Raw genomic sequence first — 11,767 nt, forward strand, 5'->3', positions numbered from 1 at the left:
ATAGGTCCTGCGGATCCTTTAAGGAGTTAAGGAATTTCAGGGCAATTCCATGCAGTCCGAGAAAAGCTGAGAATTAAGCAATCGGGACTGAATTTAAGCCCAAGAGGCAGCCAAGGTGGAAAATGAATTGAGTCTTCACTGAACTGGAGTTTGGCAAATCTGACCGGAGCTACCCAAGAAGAGAAAGTGCAGTGTTAAGAGGTGAACCATGGAGGAGATGAGAGAAGAAGGCTCTCAGTTCAGGCTCAGAAGACTGCAGCCACTGAGCTGAGGAGGCTGTGGGTGAAGCAGATAAGACTGCCTGCCAGGCTTTCCTGGCATGCTCACCTCGGGACTCAGGGCAAGTGGTCTCCAAGCACATAGGCAATCGGGCTAAGCTGCAGCTCCCACCTTGCACCTTCACTTCCAGGGAGCTGCTGGCAGAACAGTGGAGTGAACAGCGTCTGGATGAGGAGGGACCCCTCCTTTCCAGGAGGAGGACAGGACAGCTCAGGGGAAGGCTGGCCCTACCACTTCCTGGGGGCAGGAGAGGGCCCAAGAGGAGCTGGGCTTGGCACAGCCCCTGCACATCTGACTCCAAACCGGCCTTCTATCTCCCAAGAGAGAATGTAGGAGGAACCCTGGAACATGCCTGGAGCCAGAGTCATCATTTTGCTGCCCTTCTAGTCCATTTTGCAGAAGTGTGCATTCTTTCCACGATGTTTAAAAAAAAAAAGAATGAGCATGCTCTACTTTAAAGTGTTACTGTAGTTTTCCTTCGGGGACAATCATAAATGCCTCATGTATTAGATGTGACCATTTATTCTAACTTCACTGGGTAGTGATTCCACACAGTCTTTCCAGAAGTTTCTAGAAAGTTCCCTTGCCAATCTTCCAACGCATTTAACTACCTAGGGCTCAGGGAGGGATCCTCCTTGCAGCATCCTGAACTCAAAGGAACTATCATTTCTAAGAAATCTTTCCAGAAGTCTCTAGAAAGTTCCCTTGCCAATCTTCCAACGCATTTAACTACCTGGGGCTCAGGGAGGGATCCTCCTCGCAGCATCCTGAACTGGACTCAAAGGAACTATCATTTCTAAGAATGAGTATATCAAACAGGGGTAGAAAAATGTACGCACATCACCTTGAGTGGGATGTGGTAGGGCTTGGTGTGAGAACTACCATATGAGGTTTTAGTGAAATAAAAAAATTATGAATGTATAGGACAGAATAGGCTTTGAGTTCAATGGACTGATTCTCGTTCTCTAAATGGATGGGTAAGGGAGGAAGAAGAGGGAAGGAAGGGAGGGGAGGGTGAGGAGAGAGAGAAGAAACTGCAGCAACATAAGACACTATCCTGAACTTTGAGCTCTAAAACTGACTGCACTTCCCAGAGGAAGTTTGTCAGTTTCACTGACTGCCGGATATTGGTAAATTGCACGTACCGTAGTTAGAAGCCATCCTGGTTTTGTCAGCTGCCCCGATAGGTGCGTGACCTTTGGCAGACGCAGTGTGTATTTGCTCCCGCTTGACTCCCGGTGGCAAGTCCACTTAGATAAAGACCTCTCAAGGCCATCTCTCCACTGATGACCTCTAGGGCACCCATGCTCTGCTTTCCTGCTTTGAGATCTTCCTTGTCAAGTCCCCCTTATCACTGGTAAAACTTGACCTCCAGCACACAAAGCGTGCCCTACACACAAAACTGGGGGCAACAGAACTTTCTGACTTTAAAGTCAATCTGGCTTTGCTTAGCTTTGAACAGAGCATTTGTATTTTGAAACTGTTTATGAGAAGTCCTCTGAGCTCTGACCTGCAAACACAGATATCAAGAAATGCTGGGGCCAGAGTGTCCACATGGCTGGGATAAGGACAACTGAGTTGAAGAATAATAAAACTTGTCACTGATTGCTTAGGGTTTTGAATTCTCCAAAGGCAGTCCTTTCTGGTCTTTGGCCTTTGGTCCAGGGGGGGAAAAAAAAAAAAAACAGAGGTTTCTGAAATAAAGTATATTAGAGTCTTCACCTGGCTGTTCGCCAACTGTGAGAACTTAAGCATTCTGCTTTGCTCAGGAAGCTAAGTTTTATCAGATGTAGTAGGGAACAACATCTATTTCACAGAATTGTTGAGAGGACTAAATGAGTAATAAATGCTTTCTAAGAGCTTCCCAAATATTTTATGTCCTCCCCCATTTTACAGATAAGAATACCAAGGTCCAAAAAGGTTAAATAACTTATCCAAGCTTGGAACACATATTTAAGAATTAAGGCCAGAGGAGGTGGTCAAGAAATTCCCATTAAAATCAGATTCAACATCATGTTACTATGATTCTATCTATCTCCCTCAGAAATTTGCCTTTGGGGCTAAAAGAACCATGGTGTTTTTTAATATTTTCACAAATTATTTTAGGTTTGATTTTCTTCTCTGAGGCATTCTTGGAAATAAAAGGGACAAAGAACCCTGTTGCATTTGTTCTGTGGTCCTTGTAATATAAAAATTATAACAGAGCTAACCCCCAGTGATGGACACAAAGTCAGGAAAGCATGAACAAATACAGTCCAATAGTGTTTTGCAAATAGTATGTGTCCAATAAGTATACGTCGATTGGGTGTTTAGAAAGATCAGTTCACTGATATTCTGGGAGAAGGCCAACAGGTCCTGGAAAAGAAAACAGACATTTCGTGTTGCTGTACGTGTCCCACCCTGGAGGAAGATAAACAAGCACAGTTATGTCCGCAGGGCTGGGGTCAGTGTGACACTAAGAACTACAAAATCGAAGCGGTTATTTTGGCAACCAGAGTCCTAGACACTCACCACGGCACCAGATGATGTTTACTCCAAGGAGACGATTATTATAATGTATCTCTTGGATTAAGCTTTTCCTATTACAGGAACTCTGTGTCAGATTCAGCTAAAATAAACTAATGCGAATACCACCTTACCAATGGAGTTGCCTTTTCACTTTCAAAAGCCCACCTCCATCTTTACACATTGCCTTTCTGGACTTGATCCCCAGAACAACCACGCGGAATAAATAGAGCAAGTATTTTTATTTGTGATCTTTACTGGGGTGGGGCTGGGGAGCTTGTGTATCATGGGTTCATCTAGCAAGGTGACTGGTACGTGTGTGTGTGTTAGTCTCTCAGTTGTGCCCAGCTCTCTGTGACCCCATGGACTGTAGCCTGCCAGCCTCCTCTGCACATGGCTGGCATATAATGGGTCTTTGATGAACAATAATTAATAGCCATCACTGAGTGTTTACCATGTGGCAGACACTACTCTGAGCTTTTAACGTATGTCTTTACGTGGAGTTAGGCGTCATCGTGATGAGCATGTGAGACGGCAACTCACTCGTAGAGTGACTTTGGGCAGGTTACTGAAGCACTTTGGTCTTAGTTTCGTTGCCTGGAATATGAGGATAATAACTGGGCTGACCTCATAAGGTTATTGTGAAGATCACCTGAGCTGATGCAGATGAAGCCTTCGGAGCAGGGCTGGCGTATCTGAATGCTCACTAAATACTGACTACTGTTTGTCCTTATCCCAGTCACCTCTCCAGTCATTGGTGGAACCAGCATTGGAACCCAGGTTGCCTGGCTCAACAGCCTGGGTCTCTGATCCTTATTTATTCGGAATGAGTAACCAGAGTAGTGAAGAAAGAGTCATGCAGCAAGACAGTGGCCCAAAGCCACGTTTCCCATCACTCAGGCTACAGTTCCAGCGCCAGACGGAGGCGGAGAGGTGGAGAGTGCGCAGGCGCGCTGCCAAGGAGGAGGCGGGGAGGTCCAGGCACCCTCTGGGTCCTCAGATAACCCCTCTCTCCAGGCTGCTGATGTGCTTAGGACCGCAGGTATCAGCCTTCTGCTCTTTGGTGGTAAAAGGCTGGATGCCGTAGCACGCTGAGGTGGGGAAAAGAACTGAGTGAGCTCAGAAGTGCTCGTAAGTGGCAACAGGTAACTCTCTAGTTTACAAAGCACTTTCACGTTCATTGTCTCACTGGATCATTGGCCAACCGTGTAACATAGACTATTATCTCCAGTTTTGAAGCAGCTCAAGTGCACAGACGTTTTGTGAACTTGTCCGAGTGTTAAGGTTGGCAAAGCCCAGAGCCCAGCCTTCCAAGCAGGGTCTTCTCACTCCAGATCTCATGTTCCCATCTGGACAAAATATTTGACCCATTCCACTGAAGGATCTTTGTCCTTAGCCTCATTAAAAAAAAAAAAATTATTTCATGATCTTTCCACAGTGTTGATTTTGATCTTCTTGGGAAAGTTTCGGTTTGAACCTTTTGGAAGACAGAGAGTATGGAACAAGATGAATTCCCAGATCACATCCACAGCCATGGTCTCTGTGATTCTTTTCCAGAATTTTATGAAATAAATAAAATTATTTACTTGGAATGCCTGGTGCAGGAACTGTCACAGAAGCTGTAAAGAACCATTTATTGGGGACTGTCTAATCATGTGCTGTGATTCAAAAAAAAAAAAAATTATGGGAGAAGGAAAGGGGGCATAGGGAAGTTTATTTCATTAACTTTATATGTTATTGTCTTATTCTGATGATCTTTTATTTCAAAACTTCAGTCCACAGCAGTTGTCCACATAAAACAATGCTCTCTGGATCCTCTGCGATTCATCATGCTTCTTTTTCTCCTGTATCTAGAGATTGTTTTTCATTTTGAACCCAATTGCTGCTTCTTTGATTCTGTGGCAAATCGCCCTCCTCAGCCGTGTGGTATAATTACTTCCATGGCAATGGGCTGAAGTTAGAGACAGGCCATTATGTGAGGCTGCTGGCTGAGCGGAGAGACCAGAGCTAAGAGTTCCTTTTAACCCGGCTATCCTTAATAATGGCAGGACAGAGGTAGAAAATTACTGGCATGATAAATTGCTCTTTTCAATAAAGTCTTTGTTCCTGTCTTTTAAAAAGCTGTGCCACACTGAGAAAATTTCTCCACATTTTTAATTGTGGATCCTTTTGTGTAAGAAAAACCTCCCAGTGAAAATGGTCTAATGCAATGTGCTGAGTTCGGCTTTGGTAAGGCTCCACAGGTCATCCTAAAGGAGTGCATGAAAGCACACACAAGCGATATTTGCTTTTACCTAAAAGTGTAAATGATCGTTTGCATCAAAAGCAATGTAGGAGACGGAGGAGTGGAGACTGGCCCCTAAACAGAACGCCTACTTTCTTACACACTTACAGGAAAGAATAGGGGTAAAGGAAGTGGGGTGTGCTGCCACCAAGCGGTGAGCCAGGTAAGACAGGTGACTACCAGGCTCCTTCACTTATCCAGAAGCCAGCCTCATCTATCCGGAAGAGAAGCACCAGTTAGGAAAAAAGCAAAGCCTCCCCCAGTGCCACAATTAGGTAACTGCTAGGAGAAGACACATTCTGAAGCTTGTGTGCTTTAATCAAAGAATGCAGACTCAGAACTTTGTCTGTGCTTATTTTAGGCGTGATTCTAACAAGCTTGCTTTCAAATCCCATAGCATATTTGAATCAAGGGACTAGAGTGGGAAGAAGAAATGAAAGTGAATAGACTGGGTATTTCTGTCGTATTTATTCTAATAGCAACCGATCTCAACCGGCGTTACACTGGTGTGTGATGGACTCATTTTAAAGATGACGAAACAGATTCAGAGAAGGTCAGAGAGCTGGTAAATGGTAGACTTGTGCTCCATGTGTGGGATTCTGTGACCCCAGGGCTCATGTTCCTTCCTTTTCTGCCCCTGACCTTTCTAAAGACAGGCCCTCTAAGAATCCCTGATGATCAGGGCAATGGCAGGAGGCAAAAGAGAATCATACTTAAAATTTACCACACCCTGAGACTGTCAAGGGCTTCCCAGGTGGAGCTAGTGGCAAAGAACCCCCTGCCAACGTAGGAGACATAAGAGACATGGGTTTGACCCTTGGAAGGTCCCCTGGAAGAGGGCATGGCAACCCACTCCAGGATTCTTGCCTGGAAAATCCCCTTGGTCAGAGAAGCCTGGCAGGCTACAGCCCATTGGGTCACATAGAGTTGGACCCAACTGAAGAGACAGCCTGCACACACGGGGCTGTCAAGTTCAGACAGAAAGCGTCTCATCCATTCCCAAAGGCATCTGTCTTAGAGGATAGTCATCATGACTTCACATCTTCAAGAAGATGTTCAACCACTTGCAGCCCTCTGAGCATAATTAGTAGGGAGCTCCCTGAACAGGATGTTCTCAGGGTGATCGAGCTGGGGCTTCGAGTGCAGCCCTGCCTTTCTCTAGCAGTGGGAGCTTGGTGGTATTACATCTCTTCCTTGTGCTCAGTTTCCTCATCTGAAAAGTTAACATGATGATTATACCACCTACTTTGTGGAGCTAGTTTGGAGAATTCAGTGACGCAATTTACACAAATAATTAAAGCAGGACCTGATGCTTGGTAGACATTACATACCCAGCATGGACATTCCAGCAATTTGAAAGCTCACATCTTTTAAGGACTAAATTTGGGTTCTTATTGAAATTGCTTATTATTCATTCATTCATTCAACCCACAGTTATTAACTATGGATACATACTATAAAGGACTTCCCAGGTAGCTCAGTTGGTAAAGAACCCACCTGCCAGTGCAGAAGACACAACAGATTCAGGTTCAATTCCTGAGCTAGGAAGATCCCCTGGAGGAGGGAATAGCAACCCATTCTGGTATTCTTGCCTGGAAAATTCCATGGACAGAGGAGCCTGGCAGGCTACAATCCATGGGGTCGCAATGAGTTGGACATGCCTGAGCTCGGACATACACACATACACAAACACACATACTATAAGCCAGTAGTGGGTAGCCACTAATTAAATAAATATAAATAAGCTATCAGATCAGATCAGATCAGTCACTCAGTTGTGTCCGACTCTTTGCGACCCCATGAATCGCAGCACACCAGGCCTCCCTGTCCATCACCAACTCCGGGAGTTCGGTCACGTCCATCGAGTCAGTGATGCCATCCAGCCATCTCATCCTCTGTCGTCCCCTTTTCCTCTTGCCCCCAATCCCTCCCAGCATCAGAGTCTTTTCCAATGAGTCAACTCTTCGCATGAGGTGACCAAAGTACTGGAGTTTCAGCTTTAGCATTATTCCTTCCAAAGAAATCCCAGGGCTGATCTCCTTCAGAATGGACTGGTTGGATCTCCTTGCAGTCCAAGGGACTCTCAAGAGTCTTCTCCAACACCACAGTTCAAAAGCATCAATTCTTTAGCACTCAGCCTTCTTCACAGTCCAACTCTCACATCCATACATGACCACTGGAAAAACCATAGCCTTGACTAGACGGACCTTCGTTGGCAAAGTAATGTCTCTGCTTTTGAATATGCTATCTAGGTTGGTCATAACTTTCCTTCCAAGGAGTAAGCGTCTTTTAATTTCATGGCTGCAGTCACCATCTGCAGTGATTTTGGAGCCCAGAAAAATAAAATCTGACACTGTTTCCACTGTTTCCCCATCTATTTCCCATGAAGTGGTGGGACTGGATGCCATGATCTTCATTTTCTGAACGTTGAGCTTTAAGCCAACTTTTTCACTCTCCTCTTTCACTTTTATCACGAGGCTTTTGAGTTCCTCTTCACTTTCTGCCATAAGGGTGGTGTCATCTGCATATCTGAGGTTATTGATATTTCTCCCGGCAATCTTGATTCCAGCTTGTGTTTCTTCCAGTCCAGCGTTTCTCATGATGTACTCTGCATATAAGTTAAATAAACAGGGTGACAATATACAGCCTTGACGAACTCCTTTTCCTATTTGGAACCAGTCTGCTATAGATCTTTCCAACTAGGATCCCAGACATGTCAACAGAAACTACAGTGATTCAGAAAGGCCAGGGAAGCATTTCTGTGGGGACACAGATATGGGAACTCACATCCTACCTCCACTCAGAGAAGTCAGAGTGGCTTCCTGGAGGTGACGGTCATGGAAGGTGAGGAGGAAAGGAGATTCCAGTGGAGGACACAGCCGTATAAGCAAAGACTCAGACAGAAAAAGAGCAGGTGATTTTGCATGTTGGGGTACAGGGTGTGGGTGAGGGGGTGCAAGCACGTGAGGCTGAGGAGGGTAGCAGGGCACCCAGGAGGGGCCTTGCACTGTGGGCTAGATCCTAAGGTGTGTCCTGTAGTTTGCAAACTTCTTTTGTTTTTTTTCCCAAACAAAATCTCCTGGCAAACACCAGCATGTGAAGCAGATAAAAAGCAGCATTTTACGAGGGAATGTTTCCCCTGGTGGTCCAGTGGTTAGGACTTGGTGCTTTCACTGTGGGGGTGTGGGTTCCATCCCTGGTCGGGGAACTAAGATTCCACATACATGCATGCTTAGTCACTTCAGTTGAGTCTGACGCTTTGTGACCCCATGGACTGTAACCTGCCATGATTCTCTGTCCTGGCAAGAATACTGGAGTGGGTTGCCATGCCCTCCTCCAGGGGATTTTCCCAACCCAGGGATCAAACACACATGTCTTATGTCTCCTGAATTAGCAGGGAGGCTCTTTACCACTAGCACCACCCGAGCCCCCTAAGATTCTACAGCGTGCAAAAAAAAAGAGTGAATGAATAAATAAACAAATAAATACAAAAAAAATTAGAGAATGCTTAGTTTGTAAGTTCAAATTTACAACAGTCACCGAATCAACCAATGAGAACAATAAGAAGATATTGATTCAGAAATTTAGGGTGCTTTTGATATGCTCTTCTGATCCTCCTGCTCAGTTAGGTTTTCATCTTAGACTTTAGGCTGGTTGCATAGAGTGCAGCCAGACTAACGCCCTTTGCTAAAACAGTACTGTAAGGGTGACGCATCGTATCTCTGGGGAGGACCTCTCCCCGGGAAACTGGGGGTTGACTGTAGAGGATTGGTGGATTGGAAACCAAGTTGGCACCTACTGAGGGCTCTGGGCTTGCCTATGGAGCTGAATCATATATCCTGATGGAAACTTTCCCCATCCTGGGAACCATTAATGTGTCATAACCCATCATTTAAAAATTATGGGGTGTTTGGGACTTCCTTTCTCGCTCAGCCCACAGATCCTTATCCTGACACACAAACTGAATCTTCTGAATATAAATGAAGGGGAAAATCCTTCCATCACCTCCTCCTGGAGCAATCCTATGAGAACAAGCTCAAGAAGAAACCATCTACTCTGGGTTCCTTGTGGGGACAATAATCGTCACCCTCCTTAGTCCTTGGGGCTGACTGCTGCTTTTTATTCTCAGAGTCCAGGCACATTTTGTTTTCCTCCTGGCAGACCATGGGTGACCAGTGAAAATGAAGGACTCCTCCCAGCCTGGCAACTCGATTACTGGGTTCACCAACCAACAAAGGCAATGGCCACAGCGGAGTGACAGAGGTCCTGCCGCTGAGGATGAAAAGCAGCCTTGCCAGCGTTTTACAAGCAGGGCCAAACTTCCAGGCTGCCTCACTCAACATATAGGCATCTTTTTGTTTCCCTGTTCACCGTAAGGAACTATGAAATGGAGGGTGAGAGAGAGAGGGTCAAACGTTTACAAACGTCACTCAGTTTTACATCTGAACAATGAACAGCAATGCCGGGACCAGGTGGACAGTGAGGACGAGGGAAAGGATGACAGAGAAAGAGGTGTTTCGAGGCCTACCCCCTGAGACTTCCTCCCGTATCCTCTTCCTGGTGTTCCGGTGCATTCTGCTGATGAATTTAGATGGTGATGTCTACTTTTAATTTTATCTGCAGAAAGAAGGGAAAACAGAGCTAGTGAGACATTTAAAGGCAGTCATCTGGGCCTCTTACTTTTAGATAAGTGACATACCCACATCATTTACTCTTGATAAAGACTCCCAAGGCTGCTCATTTGCCAAAGACATGTGGCTTTTAAACCATGGAAAGTTTGAGAGGTTGCCAGAGCAAAACTCTTCATTCCTACTTGTGGAACTCCCTTCAACACACACATACACACACACAGTAATTTTTGCACCCATTTTTATAGATGTCACCCATCGCCTGTGCTTCCATCCATTGCTGTTGCAACATCTGCACGTCCATATGTTGTGACATCAGTCTAATTGGCTCCTGCCAGCTCTTCTGTGTTCCCCACACACCCAGGGGACTCTCTTGGTTCACCCCCAGGCCCACTGAACCTCCAGAGGATTCCCCCTGGAGGAGGAAGGTCACTGGGATGTGCATGGAAATTAGAGCACTACGACCCAGCCCATGGGATGAGGACATCTATCTGGCTGCGCTGTTCACTCCTGCCCACGACCTCACAGAGGCCTCAATGGGATCGGGCAATTAATATGGTCAGGACCAAATGCCGCCCAATTTAATTCAATTACTCTTCACCTCGAGAGAAAATATGGTTATTATAGTGACAGGACCTGGGTGAGGAAGACGGGCTTCTGGCCAACAGTCTGCCCACACATTGCCAGGCTGCAAGCAGGGTGCAGAGCAGGGAGTATGAGGAGACAGGGCGGAGTGCGGTCTGCTGTGGATTGAATGTCGGGGCCCGACTACCCAGAGGCAGCTTTGCTGACGCTGTGGGCGTAGCTGTTACCGAGGAGAAGCCAGGCTTAGCTGTTACATGATAACTGCCTCATTCACCAAATCCCATGGAGGAAGGGGTGAAGTAGAGTGAATGACAGCGGCCAGCAGAGAAAAAGGAACCATTTCCCAAAGCTGAGCTTCCCAGGTGGCTCAGTGGTAGAGAATCTGCTTGTCAATTCAGGAGATGCAAGAGATGTGGGCTCGATCCCTGGGTTGGGAAGATCCCTGGAGGAGGACACAGCAACCCACTGCAGTACTCTTGCCTGGAGAATCCCATGGACAGAGGAGCCTGGTGGGCTACAGTCCATAAGGTCACAAAGAGTCAGACATGACTGAGCACAAGCAAAACTTCTTCCCAAAGCTACTATTTTAAGGGAAATTCCTTATTTATGGGTCACAAGTCTCTATAACAAATTTGACCACCAAGAAGACCATGTAGACCTTAAATCTCTTTTTTAAAATAAAGCTTTATCTTGGGGACTCCCCTGGTGGTTCAGTGGTTAGGACATTGTCTTCCAATGCAGGAAGTGCAAGTTTGATCCCTGGTCTGGGAGCTAAGATCCATCTGTCTCTTGGCCAGAAAAACCCCCAAAACATAAACATCATAAATCACAGAAGCAAAATTGTAACAAATTCAATAAAGACTTTAAAAATGGTCCACATCAAAACAAAAATCTTAAAAAAAAAAAGAAAAAAGAATAAAAAACTTTATCTTGCCCTAATTTGTCCTTAGCCTGCAGTATTTGATGATAATTCACATCACCATGTATACCACATGAACTGCTAACCAGCCACTGTTCAGTGCTGTTTGTAGGGACAGCTCTATTTAACTTCCCCTACTCCCCGGCCCCATGAACACTGTGAGATAAAGCCGTCCTTCAGTTCAGTTCAGTTCAGTCGCTCAGTTGTGTCCGACTCTTTGAGACTCTGTGAATCGCAGCATGCCAGGCCTCCCTGTCCATCACCAACTCCCGGAGCTCACTCAGACTCACGTCCATCAAGTTGGTGATGCCATCCAGCCATCTCATCCTCTGTTGTCCCCTTCTCCTCCTGCCCCCAATCCCTCCCAGCATCAGAGTCTTTCCCAATGCGTCAACTCTTCGCATGAGGTGGCCAAAGTACTGGAGTTTCAGCTTTAGCATCAGCCCTTCCAATGAACACCCAGGACTGATCTTTAAAATGGACTGGTTGGATCTCCTTGCAGTCCAAGGGACTCTCAAGAGTCTTCTCCAACACCACAGTTCAAAAGCGTCAATTCTTTGGTGCTCA

This window comes from Bos javanicus, chromosome 12 (genome assembly GCF_032452875.1).
Source record: "Bos javanicus breed banteng chromosome 12, ARS-OSU_banteng_1.0, whole genome shotgun sequence".
Taxonomy (NCBI): domain Eukaryota; kingdom Metazoa; phylum Chordata; class Mammalia; order Artiodactyla; family Bovidae; genus Bos; species Bos javanicus.